The following is a 22,105-nucleotide window of genomic DNA, read 5'->3' on the forward strand; positions in this document are numbered from 1 at the left end:
TGTCTTCCTTTACCGCATGTGCTTTTTGGTACATGGTAACGAAGGGTAAATAAATAAATAACTAACAGAGGGCCGGTGACGCATTTGGTCGCTTATAACTGTTCTACTAATAAAATAAATAAAGAACTTCTTCTTTCTTCTTCTTCTTCAAGTGCCTCTCCATTACTGGAGGTTGGCCGTCAGTTTCCTGAAACGCGTCTCGTCCTGCGCCAGATGTAGCAACTCTTCCGCATTTGTAATACCCGTCCACTCCCTAACGTTGCGAAACCATGATTTCTTCCATCGACCAACACGCCGTTTACCCTGGATTTTACCCATAATAATTAGTTGAAGGATGTGGTAGCGGTCATGGCGCAACACGTGGCCCAGGAACGCAACTTCAACCGTAACTTCAAATTAAGAACAAAAACAGGTAAAAGAATCTTTATATATAAACAGGAATATACAGGAATATATTTTAAGCAGGCAATTAAGGCCACAGTCTCAAACATGCAACACAAAGGCTGTATTGATGTCAATCTAGGGAACTTTACACTCGTTTAAACGCTGTGAACTCAAACACGACGATATAATGAATGAAGTTAGGGAGTTGCACCATCCTAACCCCCCGAAAGGCCTTGAATCAGTTTAGTATGGAGCAATTAAAACTTTGCTATGAACGTCTTTTGGGGTAATAAGAGCTATATGTCAAACCACTATGTAGTTTAAGTTGACATTACGTTTTATATAGGCTTGTATACAATGTCTTCATTTCCCTAGAGTAAGGTTAGTTAAGCAGGGCCGGATTTCGTGCTTTGGAGACCTCGGGGCGAACGAAGTGGCCCCAAATTATTTTCCAAATAAAGCAAAAAAATCAGTCGAGGTTTTCAATCAATCATTTATTGTATCCTAGTTGACTTTTTACTATTACTATTTATAAATTAATTAACAAAAATAAAAATATGTCAAAATAAAAATTGTAAACTAGTCTAATTTAAAACATTTTTTCCGAAGTCTCTATTTATTTATTAACACTTCGTTGCATTAATTTACATAAATAAATTAATACATAATACTTATAAAGCGAACTGTTCCAGGCAACACTAATAAGGGAAAAACTAAAAAAATATGTTGACTAAAGTGCAAGAAGTGCATAAGCAAATGTTATATACAGGAATATACAAGATTAAACTAAAGTAAATACAATAAAATATTAATAAAACAAACTAAAAAGCTTACGGATTCTAGAATGGCAATGCAATATAAAAAAGGAAATACAAGAATTACACAAGTCATGTTTGATCAGGATAGGGTATGGTATAAAAAAGGTTTATGTAGAAGAGTTTTAAAGATTTCTCTTTTTGGCGGCAATATTTTCTGGCCCGGGTTTCCTTTCCTTACATCCGGCCCTGTAGTTTAGTAGTCTTATGTTCGACTTGCACTGTGTATTTTTGTGGTACTAATAACACTATTCAAAAGGAAAATCGATAATGTAATGGCAAATAAATAATACTTAATTTTGTATTAAAAATTATTGTATTAAAGTAAAATATATTTAAATCCAATCGGTGTTTGAACTGAATGTTCACCAGAGCCCCATACTCTGTAACGATAGCAACTCCGAAATAGGAATATAATTCACAAAAATATAATCCAATATTATTAATAACGCCATGTTAAATTCTTCCGAAGCCCCTTTTAAAAGCTTCATATGATCTAATTATTATACTTTATTAAAATAAATTTATAATGGTATGGTAAATATAAACTCGAAATATTTTTCAATTCACCACGACGTCGAACAAATTTACAACGTTTTCATAAAATATAGATAATTGATGATAACAGATCGACGCCGGAAGCCTTTGATGTATGAAAAAATATTCTAAAAAATATACTGTACAAGAACGAAATACACTCAACGTTCGTTTTTTGTTGGAACAGCCGCATAACAGCAGAAAAGCAAGAAACGGCTCAAATATAAATGCTCCAAGTTCGATTTCGTTTCCTTTGGATTAGAGACTGTTGGTCAATGGGGTTCGAGTGTACAGGTGCTAGTTAAAGATGTAAGCTGGTGCCTGGCAGTTAGTACTGGCGACCCCAGAGATGGTGCATTCCTCTCTCAAATAAGTATCGCAATACAGCGAGGAAATACTGCTAGGTTAAATGTACTCTAACACGGGGACCAAACTTCTTAAATTTGTTATAGTTTTATAATTTTTTTATTATTATGGTTGGTTGGTTAAGAAATTAGTAAATACTCTTAAATAAATATTAGATTAATTTTCGTTTAATCAAATCAAATCAAAAATCATTTATTCATATAGGTAACATAATGTACACTTATGAACGTCAAAATATACTTTAAACGATTCTTATTTTACATTTACTGCCAGTTCTCTAAACAAGGGCGTAGAACGGAAGAGAAGAACTGGCAATAAATATACAATAACCCGAGATAAGAAGTTTTATGCTCCACTTCTCTGTTGCCATATGCCCCGCCCAATTTTCCGTTTAACGACGTTAATCTAATCAACGAGAATAACATTTACAACAAAACTAAATAAAACCTCAATTGATATAGAAAACAAAACGTGACCACAGACTGGGTAATCAAGTCGCAATGCAAAGTTGGCTAAAGTCTGAATCGCAATATTTCGAGCACCCAATTCGACACAAACAACGTATAGCATTTTAATGGAACTTTTACCAGCTATTTCTGACCTCGGCCAATATTGCTTTTTTGTTTTTACCTTTTTAGGAATTTCTTTTTTGTAGAAAAATTGTTGGTAGTTATTAGTCCATAATTTTTGCTTATTATAAATGCTAAAGAAACTTTGTTCTATTATTTTAAAGAAGAGATATATTTGTATAACTTCAGTATCTTAGAACTTCTCTATATACAACATTTATCGTAGTGTCTGATATTTTACTTAGTTTTTAATTACTTCCGTTCCGATTATTAGATACACACATTCCTAATCTAATCAATATTACATAAAAATATACCTAATAACTAACCTTAAAATTTAATAATTAAAAAATATTATTAAAAGGAGTCCCTTTAGGCAAGGTTCCGAAGATACTGGCAGCGTTCCCCCTTTGAATAGCTAGACTAATTCTTTGTGCGAGGTAGCTGCCAGCTCTTCGTTCTCCTGTGATGTCGACGAACCTTTTTGATAATTCCCTAAAAAGCCTTAACGCGCTAGGACCCCACGGACCAAGGGTCTCGACACCGAATGGGACAAAATCATATTCAGAGACTAGACCCCTGCATTTGCAGGCTTTAGCTTTTTTTAGCCACATCACAAGCCGCACCAGCTCTGTTGTTGGTTCCATGAAGATGGGAAGGGGCCAGTGTGTCTGTCGTATTGTTGTTTAGTGGCACCAATATAATTTCATGTTTTGGAGTTCTGAGTTGAGATATGCCAACATACATTTGTCCAAATAACATAGGGTAAATATTGATACATTCGATAATACCTTTAATTTGTTTTTTGTTCTATCAGCTATAGATTCGACAGCCCCCGCGATAACAGAGTTTTTTTTATAAGTTTTTCACGCCGTCAGTGGCCTAGTGGCTTCAGCGAGCGATTCTCATACCTGAGGTCGTACGTTCGATCCCCGGCTGTGCACCAATGGACTTTCTTTCTATGTGCGCATTTAACATTTGCTCGAACGGTGAAGGAAAACATAGTGAGGAAAACGACATGTCTTAGACCCAAAAAGTCGACGACGTGTGTCAGGCATTGGAGTAAATTAGGTTAAACTTAAATTACTTATTAGTCTTAAGTTAGGCTAGATCGTAATGTTCCATGATGTCTTACTAAAGACACATGTATATAGAAAAAAAAAGTGACTGATGATTTTTTCTATTATTTCATATAGAACATAAACTTAATTCTAATTCTACGACGAAGTTTCGAGAATGCGTAGGTATAGTAAAGGCAATGTCGTCGGAATGGCAATATATCTTAATGCATCATATATCTTCAACTATAACCAAATATAACTGACTGCTGTGAATTCGAATTGACTTATGTGTTTTGTGTACATGAACAACTTTGACAGAACTAATATGAAGCTACGGGCTTGCGAAATTCATATTTAGGTTATCATCCACGAACCGTGCGTTGCAACTGTAATATAGTAAATTATTACCGCTAATTAAAGATGTAAGTTGGTGCCTGGTAGATGGTACCGGTGAAACCACCAGAGCTGGTGGTTTCATCGCTCAACATGTGAGTATGACTACCTACACAGTTACACACAGTTACAGGGACCAAACCTTTTAATGTTTTTTTTAATATTATTACGTAGGTTAAGGGTCTGTTTCACAATGTCCGGATAAGTTCCAAATAAGCTATTTATTACTTATTGGTAGGATAAACAGTATTTTGCGTTTCACGACTGTCAGATAGTGCTATTCGTCATGAAATGCAAAGTATGTTATTAGGAACTTTTATCTTTCAAATAATTTATGTGTTGCATAGCTATTTGGTACTTTATCCATATATTGTGAAACAGGCCCTAAGAACATTGTAATATTTGTGTGTTGGTAACTGGAGGACCCCGTCTTGTCTTGTACTTACATACTTATGCTCCATCTTACTGATATATTAGACTATGGCGTAAGATTTTCAAAGGCGATCTGTGCTCGAACAATATGTCGAATATCCATCCCGGAATATACCAACTAAAAAGGAAGCTAAGTAAAAAATAATATTAAGGGGAAACAAAGTACAGCTAGCAAAAATAACATATATTGGGTAATAAACAAAACCATTTATTCAATACATTCAAACTTTTTTATTATATAATGATTTATTTAAGTTATTAACGCACAAGCAATTTCGTTTCATTATTTACCTTAACAATGGGCGCCGAGTCCCGAAATGTGTTGTAAGTAAGTGGGCCAGAAGATAATTTCGTGTTATTTCAGAATTACAAGAGAAATATAACTTATATACGTTGTACCATTATAAATATGTACAAGTTCACATTGAGAATGGCTATGTATACCTAATGCTTACGATTATATAATTGCTCGTTATTAATGTAAAATTTTGGTTCGGGTCTTACCAATCTCCATGTACTTGACATCTTATGTCAAATGAAATATATTTTATACAGTAGTGTTAATTATCCTTATATGTATCAAAAAGATTACATATGTTTTATGCAGACATTATTTGGCAACAACAAACAAACAAAAATTTCTTTATTCATATAGGTAAACAAGTACACTTATGAACGTCAAGAAATTAAATTTCTCAAATCAAGGGCGTGGAACGGAAGAGAAGAATTGGCAATAAACTCTCCGCCACTCTTTTTAATCGCCAAGTTTTTTTACACAACGTTTGTAAGGAGCTGCAAATTACACGATGTTCCATATGACATCTTGAGTAATCAAGAATAATAAAATATAACAAAGATTTGGCGTAATGTATCATTGAATAATATTAATAAACTATTATAATGTTAAAAAAATAACAACAGTGTATAGAACTGAGAAAAATACATACGCGAATTAGAAAAATAAATCAAACAAAGTATAAATCTTTATTAAACCTTAACAAGCATTCATCGGAAGCTTCAAACTACACATGGGTTAACATTTCCTATCAAATTACAAGTATGAATAGCCGTCAGTGGCTGATGAGACAGTTTCAATGGAAATCCAAAATACAGTTGAAAATAGCTTTCCCAAACTGCAGGCATTGACAATCAGCCGAATGAGATGGGGACCAGCTGCACTCATGTGCTCATACATTTAAAAACATTGCAATGACATTTTAATTTCGATTCCAATTTATTGTTAAATTTACTTTAAAGTTTTGTATGTGCAGCAGGCAATTCTCGGGCATCAGGTTTGAGGCTGTGGAGTTTTGTCGTATTTGACATTTGCTTTGAGAGAAAACATCAAATGTCACGAATGTCAGACAGAAAGCAAAAAAAAAAAAAAAAAAAGACTATTTTTTTTAGGTTTTTTAAAATTTTACCGATCAATCTCCTTCGTGCCTTCTCCATCTACACGACACTGGCGAAGTACCTTGTGCCCAGTTGGCACAAATTAAAGCCAAAAAAAAAAAAAAAGCAAAAAAAGGCGATGATCTATGTGTCCATTGAAATGTAAGATGAGCTAGATATTTGTTAGAAGACGCAATTTTATTTTTGGGACATGTGGGGGGGGGGGGGTCAATACAAGCTAAACTCAAATTTGTTTCGTTGGTAGCCCCGGCCGCCATCTTGGAAATAGGGATGAAAACACGTTTTTGGCTATATCTTCTACACCTATCCATCGTACATAAAATTTGAAAGACGTAGTTTAGAAAATCGCTTTGCCTACAATGCGGCCGGGGGACAAAGTTGCCAACCCAACAAACTTGAGTTTAAGCTTGTATTGACCTCCTCTACAAGTCCCATAAATAAAATTGCGTCCTCTAACAAATGTTCAGTTTGGCCCTCAAATTGTAACATTTCAATGGACTAATTAGGGTTGATGCGTCACTGGATTATTATTATTAATTATTTCAAATTTCTAAACGAATATAAAGTATTTTTAATTAATTACTGGTTTAAAAGGCGCGTACTGGAATTTACGACTATTTTGTTTACAATTCCGTACCCAAATACGGGTTGTATTTGGGTTATTTGGCTAGAAACACTAGAATTAAGGACATAACTGGTATTTAAATAAAAAAAAACGTATATATTATATATATATTCAATCAATACTAAAAAATCATATAAATGAATTTTCTTCTTTTAACACACGGCTTTTGTTATCTTAATCGAATCAAGACTCTACAATGTACCGAGAAGTTAAACAAGGAGTTTTTAAACTAACTATGAATACAAATATAATTCCCGTATAAAGGTAACGAAGTCCCAAGTTAAATTTGTTGCCAGGTCAGGGGCAAGGGCTTTTTGTGTGAATAACTCAAAATATAACGGATTTGCGTAAAATATGTGAAACCTTTTGTATGCTAATAAGATCCTATTGTATGGAGATTGAATTTTCAGTATACACCATATTGTGATTTATTCTTTATATAAGTTCAAAAATTAGTTCTAGGTTTACTTCTCGTAACTAAACGTTTATAGTATTAAAAATTTGCATCCGGCAAAGAAGGAAAATGTACTGCCAACTAGTTCGATCACCGCCCGGCGTTAATGTTAGGACTCGAATTAATAAGTGTGTTCGAATTTCGAAAATGTTTACACACAAATTTCTTATATGATCGTTTTAATTTAAAATTCACAGTATACAGCCGATTATAATTAGAATCTTAAACAAGGAAGTCGATTTAACTATGTAAATTTTTTGTTACTGAATAAAAAACGCGTTATTAGTTAAATTACAATTAACCAAGATCTCATTGCAACGACAAAAGCTACCGTGAAATCGTCACAAACAATAAATAAATTGTAAATAAACAATTCACAGCACATACGTGTCAAAACAAAATTGAATACGTAATAATGAGACGATCAGAAGTACAAGGGAAAGAGAAAGGGCCGGATCAAAGGGGGAATCCATTCCAAAGGCACCGCACGTCCATAGAATGGCGGGAAATTGAAACTTATTTGAACTTATCCCAACCTTTCGGGAAAATAATCCAAATAACAAAAACGTATAAATTCGTAGCAAATACTGAAAATCTAATAATTACTTAAAAGGGTTACTAAACGCATTAAGTAGTTGTCCTAGTGGCTTCAGCGTGCGATTCTCATCTCTGAGGTCGTTCGTTCGACCCCCGGCTATGCACCAATGGCTATGTGCGGAATTAACGGAAGGAAAACATCGGTTTCCAACATGTCTTCGGCCCGAAAAGTCGACGGCGTGTGTCAGGCACTGCCAATTAGATTAAAAAATGATCATGAAACAGATTCAGAAATCTGAAGCCTAGATCAAAAGAGGTTGTAGTGCCATTGATGTATTTATTAATACTTCGTACGGTGATAGATATCCTCACCTCATAGCCTATTGGAATAAAATAATGATAATGAGAGATACAGAAATCTGAGCCCAAGACTCATATTTGTTACAGCGTAAACAAAATTTGAAAGAGAAGAATTAGTAGTTAAATTATACTTATTTATTAGTAATTTATTGTAGTAATTATACTTATCGATTTGATACTGTTAACTAAGTCATTCCTTCCAACTCGTCTTAGTTACATTTGTGACTACTGTGGGTTTTCGGACATTTGTTTTCCTCACGATGTGTATCACAGTTCGAAGTGTAAAATTGTTTCCATAGTAAATAATCATTAATGTCATTGGTATTAGACTAGAAATACGTTTGGTATAAAAAATTCTACTATTTATTCATATACGTCATAATTTATAAATCAGTATTAAGTGTAATTAGTAATTATGATTAAACTACTCTTTTTAATTGTGTTTCCATTGTTATAATATGCTGATATGTCTTCTGTTTCAGTTTTGTTTTTTTTTATGTAATGCGAGGTGATGAGACTCATCTGATTTAAATGATACCGCCGCCCATGGACACAGTCACATTGCCAGTAGGCTGTGTACGTTGCCGGCTTTTTAAGAATTGGTACGCTGTATTCTTGAAGGACCCAGAGTCGAATTTGTAATTAATAATAATTCTTATATGCACGTGGTATTACGACGATTTTTAAGTATATGATATGCCGGTTTCCTCATGATTTCTTTTAACGTACGAGCGAGTGTTTAATACGCACATAAAAAGTCCATGAATGAAAAAAAAGTTATTGTCTACATTTACGTAATTTTGTTTAAAGGATTTAGACGTTATATCCTCGTAAAAGCTCACAATTTTCGATGTGGAACGTTTTTATTATCTGTGGTATATTCTTATCTAATCTGTTACTTTCTAAGGAATAAAATAAAACGCAGATGCAATCCTTGAATACTTTCAAGGTGAATATTTCATTGCTATTTGAGAATGACTTTGATTTAAGACCAAAATCGACCATACTAATTCGTATTTTGACAATGAAATACTAAACAATAGATGCTGTACGCAGTATTTCTCCATTGATTACGCCATGGCGTAATATTAAATGCTCAAGGAAATTTCTATGAGTTTACCATAGGAAATTTCTATGAGATTACAATTCTCAAGCAAACTCCTCTTTAATGAAATCTATCTCTTTTCATTATGAGTTCGGAAAAAAATCGTGTTTTTATATGTAAAACATGTAACTTTATAGAAAATCGCTCTTATTGTCACAAAAAAATTATGGAAGGATAAGGCATTCATCTAGCAATCTACCAGCCTTTTGTGGAGGAAGGCACAGCGCAGTATTTACTATCAGTGTTCTAGATGTTCACGGTTCCATCATCTCACTTCGATTGTAGGTAGCAATCTGTCTCTGTCAAGAGTTATCATGATGGTTCATGGCAGCAAGGCTTGGAAAAACCCTTTTGAAAAGGAACAGAAAGAGAAGTTTGCGTGTCTTACGTGCCCCCTGGGCAAACAAGCCTGCGAAGCGCTCAAAAAGGGCAGTCATCGCAGCCCATAGACACCCATTTTTAGTGGGTGAGTTACCGGCCTTTAAGCGAGTACGCTCGAATTTTGAACTGTTGGAGGTCGTATCTCTCAGGGAAGACCCCCTCCGGTACTTGATTCCACAGTTCGCTAGTTCGTAAAAGAAAATGCCTTGTGAAACGGACTGTGGAAGATAACCAGCCATCATATAGTCCATACTTTGTGAACGCTATACGGCTATCCTGCTGAGATCCCGGTAGAATGCAAAAGCGACCCACAGGGCTTCGTTGATGTGGTTTTGGTACTACCCGAGTTAGTTTTAGTGAACCCAGTTCTTTGAATTGCAGGGTGCCTGCGAGAGTTAAGTCCTATTTTATCCTGCTGCATTTAGTGCATACATTGATATTAAAAGAATTTAATTAAAGAATTTTTTCAATACTGTTTAACTGAATAAGAACAAGTACAACTCTAACATATACACATTTGAAAACAAATTAGACAATACCGCGTAATTTTTTTATAAAATATCATAATGTAGTTTAAAAAATCAAATATAGAACAGAATAAACAGGTCAATGTTAGCACGATTTGTATCGTTAAGTGTTGTTGATCAGAACTTTAATATTTTCTGCGGCCGTGACATTCTGACTTGGCTTGTGGTTTTGGCTTACGTATGTTGACCTAAAATATTTCTGTGCAACTTGACATTGTATAGAGGAATAAAAAGAACTTTTGTTAGAGAAACAGTGCATTATTAAAAAAATAGTATTTTTTGCCGTTTGATTGATATGAAATCACATAGGGCTAGAGTTATGTTGAATACTTAATCTATACAAATTATATTAGTTTATTGCCAGTTCTTCTCTTCCGTTCTACGCCCTTGATTTGAGAACTGGCAGTAAATGTAAAATTAGAATCATTTAATGATTTTTTTTTGACGTTCATAAGTGTGCATTATGTTACCTATATGAATAAATGATTTTTGTTTGTTTGTTTATTAAAAGCCACCGGCTATATATGCGTTATTATTGGGAAAGGTACTCGGATAAGGAAATATTACAATTGTAGTTGAAAACATCGCTAAAATACATTAAATTCACACGGAAGTCTTTAAATAAATCGTATTCAAGGAATGAAAACACCGCCTGAAATATCGTGTTATGTAAACAGTTTTTTAAATATATTAGTCAACGAATAAACAAACTTTGCTATCACGCGAAACGGTAATATAGCATAATATAAGTTTGAAATAGTTTTAAATCCCCTTTGTCCATTTCCAGATTGTAATATCGTCTCGGGAAGCGCGTTTTCCAAAAGGGAAAACGTATAATTGCATAACTGCATTTCATAAAAGACAATCTTCAAACGGGAAACCCTCTTTGCTTTCACGTTTTCGTACCGCACTTGAAAGATTTAAGGATAAAGCAAGAAATAAGATAGATATAATTTTACCTGTTTTTTAATAACTTATATAAAAATCACATTTCACGTTGTTTGTCCGCGATGGTCTCCTAAACTACCGAACCGATATCAATCAATTTTTCACACCGAGTGCAGTTTGATCTAAATTACTAATTATTTAAACCTGCAAGATTATTTTATTGCAAATATTGATTTTATTATACAATTCTAATAGATGGCGCTATGTTAAAAGTACCAACGTTTTACATAAGCTATCTACCTTTCATATAAGTGCTCCTACCGTTTCCCTTGAATAGTTTATTACTTTGTAATATAACAAAAACCTTAGCCACAACAACGCTTGGCCGAGTCTGCTAGTATCCTATAACTTATTAATAAAAATAAGGAGAGAGACACATGCCATTGAAGCACTGCCTGGATTAGAACGCATAACTTCAGGTTTGAGAATCGTAAGCCAACATTTCTCTTTGGCTGGATGATACGATTTGACATATCAAATGTCAATTGTCAAATATCACCTTTTATCGCATGTAATCACACTGGCCGTGCAAAAAGGTTGGATTGGAAATGAAATAAACTACCGTGTGATAAATGGTTCGATTAAATAACTCATGAGGGTAAATAACGCGTACTGACCCATTTATACCTGGCCACACTATCGTTACAAAGGGAGAAGGCTTTCTTCCCTTTTTTGAGATATATGGATTTTTTGCACTAACGATTTTATTATTAACCTGATAAAATTTATTGTTTATCATTTACAATTAAAAACATTGATTTATAAAAGTAGATCGTGGAGCGTGGATATTGATTAATAATTTTAAAGTAAGTAAAATATTATTCATATTTTTTTGGCTCTGAGACGATGGTTTTTGGCGTGTTCGCTTCAACGAACGAACTTTATAATATCGCAAATATCGTCCAATTTATAAAATGGGACAGGGTTAGATCCACCATTTGCCTCGTTGCGTTGTCTCACCATGTGTTGCACATATTCCAAGTCCTTATGGAACTTGCAACTTGCTGGCAAGGGAACACCTGGTAGACCAAGGCTGTACGGAGACTATTGTAGTATGGAGTTGTCTTCATCTTCTTCTTTTAATGCCTCTCCATAACTGGAGGTTGGCCGTCAGTCTCATGAAGCGTGTCTTGACCAGTGCTGCTACTGCAACTCCTCCGTATTTGCAATACCTGTCCACTGCCTAACGGAGTTTATGTCCTCCTTAATGGAGTTGTCAACCTCTAAACAAGAGGTCTTTGAAATTGGACGCAAATACGTGCGGAGGCGAAGGATCAGAAAGGGCTGTACAGCTATTGATGATATTTATTATTTATGATATTAATAAGACCAACTAAAGTATTTTTAAACTAAATATATTTCTGCTGATAGTAGTACAATTTCGCATCCTTACAGTCTTCGGATACGTATCTTGGTATGTGATTGGTATATAAAACGCCTTCAACGATGCCTTCAAGTCTGCAACGATGGTGAAACGTCGTGAAGCACATCTGCTCCTTCTAGTACCACTACTACATAGCGACTACGAACGCTCTAGCAAGAGTGCATCGGATAAGAAGGATTTCTGGTGAACGAAAACATTTGTCTAATTTTCATAGTCGGTATTTACACCAATAACCGGATATGTGTTGCTAATTATGACACATTTCCGATATTCCATCTTATTGTTGTAAATGTATTGTAATGCCGCTGAAACAGTTCGTGCAACTATTATGATTTCACTTCAAAAGCTATTTTCGCTTTATCAACTAGTTAACTGTTATCCATCAAAGGCGTATTTCGTATTTTAAAATGAAGCTTATTCACTATTCAACAATTATACTCAGAAATACCCAAATTATGACTGAAGAGTTGTCCGGATCTATTACAATAATTATGCAATGGAATGGTATATCGTGAAGTATCGGGGACTGTTTGTTTTAAGATTTAAACTTTTATTTTCATATTTAAGACAATAATTCTGTATATAAACGCCAAATAAATACTAGTACCAGTAGGGAATTTAATTAAAACACTAATCAATCGAAGCACACGTCCGTCCAAGGCACCCGAATGCATAAGAACCAGTCGAGTTCGTCCTGTCAAATCCAGCCAGCAAGCATGCCGTCTAAGAATACAGTCTATCTATCTATGAAAGTAAAATAATGTACTTTTATTTGGATTGAATTAGATTAACCGGATTTGTCCTACAAGCTGTTTCAGCCGCGGTATATAAGCCAGAATTTATAGATCTAGTTAGGAAGTAGTATATCTTTATAAATTCACTGTCATAGACAAGAACAATTAATTATGAATCATTAGCATTTGGTTATTCTATATACGTTACTTATATACTAATTAGAATACGTTTTATACAAAAATCGTTATATCTTTCGAAATTCGCTAAAAAAATTTACATCAACACTTTGACAGTTCCTTGCGTATAATAAATTAAGTACCTTTTAATTTTTCTTAGAAATAATTATTAACGCTCAACAAAAAGCGCTTTTATACAAAATAACTATGGCTTTTCTAATTATAAAGCAGTAGTTTCTATAGAAATATTAAAGTATTTACCCTTAATTGACAAAAGCGCTGTTGCACAAAATACAATCGCTTTGCAAAATGTACCCGAAAATTCTAATAGAGCAACTTCGTAGTATTAGTTCTGATAATGAGCATTTAAGTCAGTGCTCGTACTGAAATGAAGCTCGCAAACATGTTGGTGAAGCTAAAACTCGTTAGGCATCTACGCTGGCACGTACAGTTCGGAACATCCCAGTACACCTTGCTACACGACGTGGGGAAAATTAAACAATATACCTATATTTTGATTTAATTAAGAAGATTATTATCAGCAAAACTAGACGCCGTATAGATAGCGTATATGTGTTTTAAATGAGTATTAACTGTATAATATTAAGCGGTTGTCCTAGTGGCTTTAAAGTGCGACACTTATCGCTGAGGACGTAGCTTCGATCCCCAGCGTTACACCGATATGCTTTCTATGTGCGCATTTAACTTTCGAACGCTGAAGGAAACATATCGTGAGAAAATTGGCCTGCCTTAGAAAAAGAAAGTCAACGGCGTGTATCTCATGTGGTGATTAACACATTAAGTCCTCTTTGCTCGGATCCGAGTGGGCGGCACCGCTACTATGAGTCCGCTCCACGCGGATCCGTGCGAGCATCCTGTTAATTTTTTTGAACCATTGCCATTCCTAGCCCTCGAATCCGAGTACAGCCGACTTTCTGTACGCTGAGCACTCGTATCCGAAAAATCGTTTTTTTTTAATAAAAATAATAATACATTCATATTTACATCCAGGTTTCCGGCTATTACTTTGTATCCATTATTTAAGCATTCAATGTGTTAACAATAAAGAAAACAGATAAAGAAATTGGGTCAAGGCCAAAAAGATTGTACAACTTATTTATTTTGTTATAAACTGTATGCGTCATAATTTTTATGTTCTACAATTGAAAATACTTCGTTGCATATGTCCGTCTCACACGTTCTCCTTAAAAGCATTGAAACGTGGGTAAGTGCGAATTCATTCGAATACTGAGATAACGTCATCAAATTCCTTATTCAATTTTAACAAGATTCCGCATTCGAGCTACAAACCGAATCCAGATTCCAGGTGGCCGCGAACAATGCAATTCTTCGAACAAATCGCGTCAGCACACTATAGTTCTCGTTCCTCCGTAGCACGTCGTTCGCAAGTGACGGGTAACTAATGCCCCTCCTACTACAGACCTATGAATCGAATAATACGCCGAGAACATAATCATTCACGCGATTCTACATAAATTCTGAAATATACACTCGCCCCAGCAATACAATTTTTCTTGTATCGATTTATTATCTGTCTCGCATAGACTATATTCTCCGGAAATCTATCAAGTTTATTAAGGCGGAGTTAATTCGAAAATGAATGAGTTGTGAGCGAGCTTTACTGAAAAGAAAATAACTTCGACGCTAATAACATTAGCGTATTGCTTAAAAGCATTTTATTTGCCTCTTTATAGCGGCTATTTCTTTCAGTTTATGCAATGTTTATTAAGAGTTATATTTTCTATTAAAATAAATAAAAATAAATCAGTGGCGCTACAACCTCTTAGGTATTGGCCTCAGATTTCTGAATCTGTTTCATGATCATTTTTAAATCTAATAGACATAGGCAAATGTTAAATGCGCACATAGAAAGAAACTCCATTGGTGCACAGCCGGGGATCGAGCCCACGAACTCAGGTATGAGTCGCACGCTGAAGCCACTAGGTCAACACTGCTTTTCAACACATATTTTCTATTAATAAAAATATAATTAACCTTCTTAATAGATATAATTATTGGAATGCAAGAGGCATTCCAAACGAATTGAATAAATAAAAAAAGAATGCCTTTAAATCAGTGAATTGTGTATCGCTTTATAAACATTGAGTTTGATTTAAATCAATGATTAATCTTGAAGCGAGGGGCCATAAATGAAATTGTTTCGCGCTGTTAATGCATCAATTTAATTGTGGTCATAAAAGGGATGGGCTGATTTACTGCTTGACTTTATAACTGCCCTGTGTCGGCTTTAAACCCAGGTGCCGACGTCATAAATACATTATAATTTCAATGCAAATTTCGCCTCAATTTCGCCTTTTTTATGTTTGATGTTTGCGAGGTTAATGACATTTTTTTAAAACATGGCACAATTCTTTGTGGGATACACTTCTCCACTTCTTTATTTCCAATTGCAAATTAAATACATTCGAGTTTTAGTTAGCAATTTCAACGTAGCTATATCAGCAATATTATATATTATATAACAGGAGTGAAACTTAATCTTGTAGTTGGAATCGCTTTCGGAAGTCACCAGGGTACCTATTTCATTATCAATTTCAGGGAAATCAGCTTCTTGCACATTGATGTGGTGTCATCATCATCATTCGCGTATCATGAATGATCTACTATATGCAACTTTACAGAAATTGGTTAAATAAAGTTAAAACAAAAGACTTTTATTATTATTAAACTTGAATACAAATAATACAATTATGTCATAATATGTTTTTACTACCAAGATTACAGAATTTCATAAATTGTAATAGAATTATTACTATCATTGTTATCGTTATTATATTATTGTAGTAAATGGCTTCGAATCTCTTCGAATCCAGCTTGGACTAGAAACAGTAAAATGTGACGGTATTTTTTTTCCAATGCCGATAAACAAGTTTCACTTCAAAAGCTTAAAAGGCCGGCACCGCACTCGCGAACCTTCTAGCATCAAGAGTGTCCATGGGCGGCGGTATCACTTAACATCAGGTGAGCCTCCTGCCCGTTTGCCCCCTGTTCTATTTAAAAAAAAAACCTCAAAAGCAAATAGAGTTTTTTTTTTCTAAAAATATATGTGGCATAAATATTATTAGGTGTAGTTTGTACTTTAAAAAGGCTTTTTTATTTCATTGCTTTTTTATACATTATAAGTTAAGGACTATGTTATAGTGATTTCGGCTAATTCAATTTGAGCAAACTCTAAATGGCTCATCCGTACTCGTACTTGGTAGACGATTTATCGTCACCGTAAAGGTAAAAATATGGCCCCTTTAATTCGACAATTAGGGAAAGCTCCAACAGATTATTGCCTTAATTGACTTACATTGCCGGGAGGGAAATTGAATTTCAATTTTAACAATTGTATTTACAATAAACATTAATTTACGTTAAATTAAATTTCTAATCGATCTTAATTTTTCAAAAATCGAACATTTAAGGTGAAAAATTAAAACAAACGATAGATAGATAGATTTTTGAATGTAATATTGTCGTTTATCATGAACATAAATCACCTACTTGCCAATTAAGAAAGAAATAGAAGCAGACATCTGATGCCTACACTAAGGGTTCTGGCGCCATTGATTTTTGGTAAAAAAAAAAATATTTTTGTCATGTAATGCACAGATTATCAGGACATGTTATGATTCAGTCAATTCTCGAATTTAATGACGTGGAATAAGCGATACCATGATTATCTTATGTTCCAAAATAAACGTATTGTATTTTATTTTTAAAATTCACGAGTTTATCATTTAGATTACTTCTATTTGTTTTAAGATTCAATTGTTTTTTTAATTCAATGTCTTTCGTCATTATTTAATCATTGTGGAAATTATTATTTAAGAAGTGTTTAGTTGAGTTGAGTAACAGTACGAATATTGTTTACCACTAAGAATAAAGCAAATGTTTCGAGTGGGGGATGGAGACGCTATCTTGACTTTTGACAGTCCATTCAGGGAACGCGGGAGAGTACTTTCTGGAACCAGCTGCCGACTGTAGTATTTCCGAACCAATTCGACTTAGGGTCCTTCAAGAAAAGAGCGTACCAATTCTTAAAAAGCCGGCAACGCACTCGCGAGCCCTCTGGCATTGAGAGTGTCCACGGGCGGAGATATCACTTAACATCAGGTGAGCCTCCTTCCCGTTTGCCCCGTTCTATAAAAAAAAAAACGTAGACATTTAGTATTCAGTTGAGCATCGAGGTGATGAGAGGTTGGTTCCCTGGACGTCGCTGCTCATTAAAATTTAAGTGTTATCTGTAGAGCTCAATTTAAATTAAATCTAGTACAATTATTCGTGCATTTGCTGCTCGTACTTTACTCACATGATACCAACTAAGCCAGCTTAATGATGATATCAATATCTTATCAAATTCATGTCATAAATATATTTTAAAAAATTAATCACATAAATAGTAGTAATTAGAAATTAGTAAATATAACGTAATTAATTGTAAAACTCATACGATTGCTGAATAACAGAGCGCTATGATCGCCAAGAAACTGTTATACAGTTAGGCGATTTTTTGATGTTTTTTTAAATGTTTGTCCATGTTTTGATAATATATAAAATAATATTTAAAAAAATCATGTCAATACAAATTTCTTACCTTATTTTGTTCTTTAGTTTATTTGTATATCTAACAAAACAATGACGCATTATTGTGTTTTGAATAAGTTTCCACAAAGACCAATTCAATCTTCCGAAATCAAGAAGAATTTACATATAAAAAGAGCTATCTGTTTTACATAAATCGATTTACCGATCCTTTTTCAAATAAAGGCTTTCGCGTTTCTAAATAAAGTTTATTTGTAAACAAAGTATGAATTGCTCTTGGGTATTACCAAATAAAAGTTTGCGTAAGCCGTGAAATTATTTGCAATTTTTTCGTCTTATTGAAAGAGGAATTTGTGAATTGCCTGTGAATTACAGGGTGTTTGATACATTTAACATATACTCTCCACCAACATAAAAGCAATGTTTGAATTGTATCTATTATATATAAGAGCTGTCAATCCCAGAATCCACTAGATGCATTCATCAGAGGAGTGGTATTGATATGCTATATCGCTAAAGTAATAAACAAAATATAATTCAATGCTTGTTTTTAATAATTATTCAACGAAATTTTAAATTATAATAAACGTCATTATTATGTGTTTACGAAGACGAGTCGACTGCAATGTCAAAACCGTCTCGAAGCTATACTGAAGAAACCCTGAACTAAAAGGACGGAGCAATGTGCGCTAGAGTACGGGCGTTCTAGAATTGTACAATCGCTACTCAGTCGCCATCCTGCCTAGAGAATCCCCGAATATTGTTGAAGCTTATTCCCAGATATATAAGCTAGCTGAAACGATACCGATGAATTCAGTTTCGAATGCGATATCAAGAGATTAGCACCGAAGAGAAAAAGTGCGAATAAAGTGAACACAAGTGATAAAATACTGTGTGTAGTGTGCGTTATTAAAGTGTTTAGCGACAGTGTTTTGTTGTGTGTGTAGCTAGTGCATTTTTGTAAGACATAAACCCTTAAAGATATACGGCATTTTCTATCCAATTAGCTCGTAACAATATGTAGGTGTTTATATTATAAAAATAAACTCAAACTCAAATACAAATAAGAAAACTAAGCTTCGTTACACTTTCCTTATGTGAGGTTCCTTTGTAAATGATAAATCTTTGATACAGCCTTTGTATTGCGACGAATGCAGCATCAAATCCTGTGTGATTGTATAGAACAATAAAAGACGTAAAACATACAGTCGGATTGCGATTTAGTCCATTTCTTTTTTCACTAACGAGTGAACGACTTTTCATTGTCTCTGTAGTATATTTTTAAATATTGCTTTTTTTTATAAATTACATTAAGTTATTGTTTTAAGAAAACGCAAAAATAGTAAAGTACCAACGCCCTTAAAGTGAAACTACTTTATAAGCGTTGGAAAAAATTTACCGTAACATTTTTCTGTTACGCGTCGTAGTTTTCGGTTACGTGCCATCTTTTTCATGTCCCTACCACGGTTGATTCGAAAAGATTCGAAGCCATGAATTACAAAAATTTATAATAACGATAACAATGATAGTATAATTATATTAACAATTAATTAAATTATGTAATAATCTTAGTAGTTATAAGGTAAAATAAAATAATTGTAATGTTTAAAAGCCTTTTGTTAAATTTTACTTTATTTAACCAATTTCTGTAAAGTTGCATGTTTTAGATCATTTTTCGAAAAAAAAGGTCACATTTAAAATTGTATTTAGTGATTTTCTTTTTTTAGCGATGTAACTGTGTGCCAAGCGTTGGCAAGTTTTTTTAGGCCTTTATCAATTCTTTTTAAATGAAGTAAGTAAGCATAGCAGACTATACCGCAGGGCAGTATATTAAGGCAGTTTTGCTTAGGGTAAAACACCAATTCCTAAAACGGTAGCTACCCACTTGCGAGCCTTCTGAAATTGTGTATAGGTGACATCATGACTTAACATCAATTTTTTTTTTAATAGAACAGGGGGCAAACGGGCAGGAAGGAGGCTCACCTGATGTCAAGTGATACAGCCGCCAATGGACACTCTCAATGCCAGAGAACTCGCGAGTGCGTTGCCGGCCTTTTAAGAATTGTTAAATTTAAATTGGTAATTTAAATAAAAAAGAATAGTAGCTAACTGGCTGGCCCAAAGATTTATCCCGAAATAGTGGTTTCGCCGGGATTTGATTAGGTTATACTCCAGCAATATCAGGACAATTAACACCCCTAGTTTCCAAACTAAAAATATTTTGAGTTACCACCGCACTCCGTTATAACATCATAAATATTCGAATCACTTTTTAATTGCACTTAACTCCGCTGTTATAAAACAGAATGTGAAATTTTGAAGCAAATAATTTACGACATCACATTCAGGCTGCAATATTTTATAATTTTAGCTTTTAGTTATTTATTTAAAATTCAGATGCCCATAGAACATACAAACCCGATTGTTTTATAATAATTATGGATCTTTTACATAGAGGCTACATAAGAAAGACTGTTATCTTAGATGATAAGCCTTCTGTAGTTGATGATGTTATGAATTTCGGCGTGTTTTTTCTCGCGATGTTTTTGCGCTCAGAAAGAAGACAGCTGGAACAGGGCGTAGATCTTAGGAGAGTCTATCAAGCCAAAACTTCTTTTGATAAAAGTAGTGTCATCTCCATCTTCGGCTACAGATTAGACAAAGAGATAGATTTCCGAACGAGTTTATACAACGTCTTGAGAGTCACTATAGTTCTCACCTTGACAAAACTAGTTGCTAGTTGGCTAGTTCAAGGAAACAAAAGAAATTATGAATCCAGGGCCAACCTAATACCCTCTCGGTCTTAGATTTCTAGAGAACGTACGCTTTGTTAGAACTTCTCGATGTGGTTTTAGTAGGTATTGTCCACCCAATCTCTGAATAACAGGGCCGGGTCCCACATACCCCTGCCACGCTTTAGGGCAGGGGATTGCGCAAATACATTTCCACCTTGAATAATTATAAAAAAAAGGTCTTAGATTTCTGTATCTGTTTCGTTGCCATTTATTTCTCTTGCTAGGTCAGCCTTCTTTACCTGTCAGACGCCGTTGATTTTTATTCTAAGGCATGCTGCTATCTTCAGAATGTTATTCTTTTACGCTTTAGAAATAAAAGTGTTGGTGCACAGTCATGACTCGAACGCATGACCCCAAGGTTGAGAGACACTCAAGCCAACACTGCTTCTTTCACAGGACGTACGATGACCTTAAGCGAAACTTTATTAAAATCGTGTCAGTAGTTTAGCCGTGACAACAGCAAAGTTACTTGCGCATTAATAATAATTGTAGGGATTTGTTCGTGGATAATATAACGATGAACATTATTTTCACCGCATAATACATTCGATTTATTATAATGAACAGCTATAAATATTAACATAAAACCAATGCAAGGCAATTTGAATAAGTATCATTACGGTTAAGTGAACATCAAAATGATAAAATTTATCAATCATTGGATGATTTTATTATAGACATTTGTAGTTCAAACCACTTTATGTATTTGTTAAAAGATTCGATTCTGTTAAATATAGCCCTCATTTTGGTTATGGTTAGAACAACGGCTGTTATTATTACTGCTTTATAAATTAATGATGTCATCAGAATATAACAAAATCCGCAATGTATAGAATCCCATGAAAGTTTATAAATTTCCCAGGAAACGAGAGATAAATTGTTACGCCCATATTATCGCAAATTTATAAGCTTACCGAACTCACGCATATAATAATAAGCTGTTATTGGTTGAATAAGTCACCTACAAAACCTAACATAACAAATGTTACGCATCCTTCAGCTAAATATAAATTTACTACGAGACGTCACAAATTGAGTAGCACAGCATTGAACCTTGATTAACATGCTATAATAAAATAAATAAATAAATAATATCAAAGCTTAATTTAGCGATGCACATCTGTTTATTTTATTACATTCTTTTTTCTTCGATAAATTGCGCCAGCGCCGTGCTATTTGAGTTGGTACCATTATACCACGGCGAAGTTTGTCACCCATCTTGTTCAGTTACGGAACTATACATACCTTTAGAATTGTATTACCTTTTACATGTTCTGTGTTCCAGCTGTCAGAAACGTCATAAATATGATAGTTGACAATGACATTGTATTACTAATAAACATATTTACTAACTGTACAGTTTAGTTATGTATATAATATCCGTCTATGGAAAATATAGTCTATAAAGGTAAACGACCCGTACTTAGAATGGCCCAGTATAAAGAAAACCGGGGCGCCCACCAGGCACCTGGGAGATGAATTAAAATAGATAGCGGGAAGAGCGGTAAATGTTGAAGATGAAATAGAAGAATTTGG

The sequence above is a fragment of the Pieris rapae genome, chromosome 22 (assembly GCF_905147795.1).
Source record: "Pieris rapae chromosome 22, ilPieRapa1.1, whole genome shotgun sequence".
Lineage (NCBI taxonomy): Eukaryota > Metazoa > Arthropoda > Insecta > Lepidoptera > Pieridae > Pieris > Pieris rapae.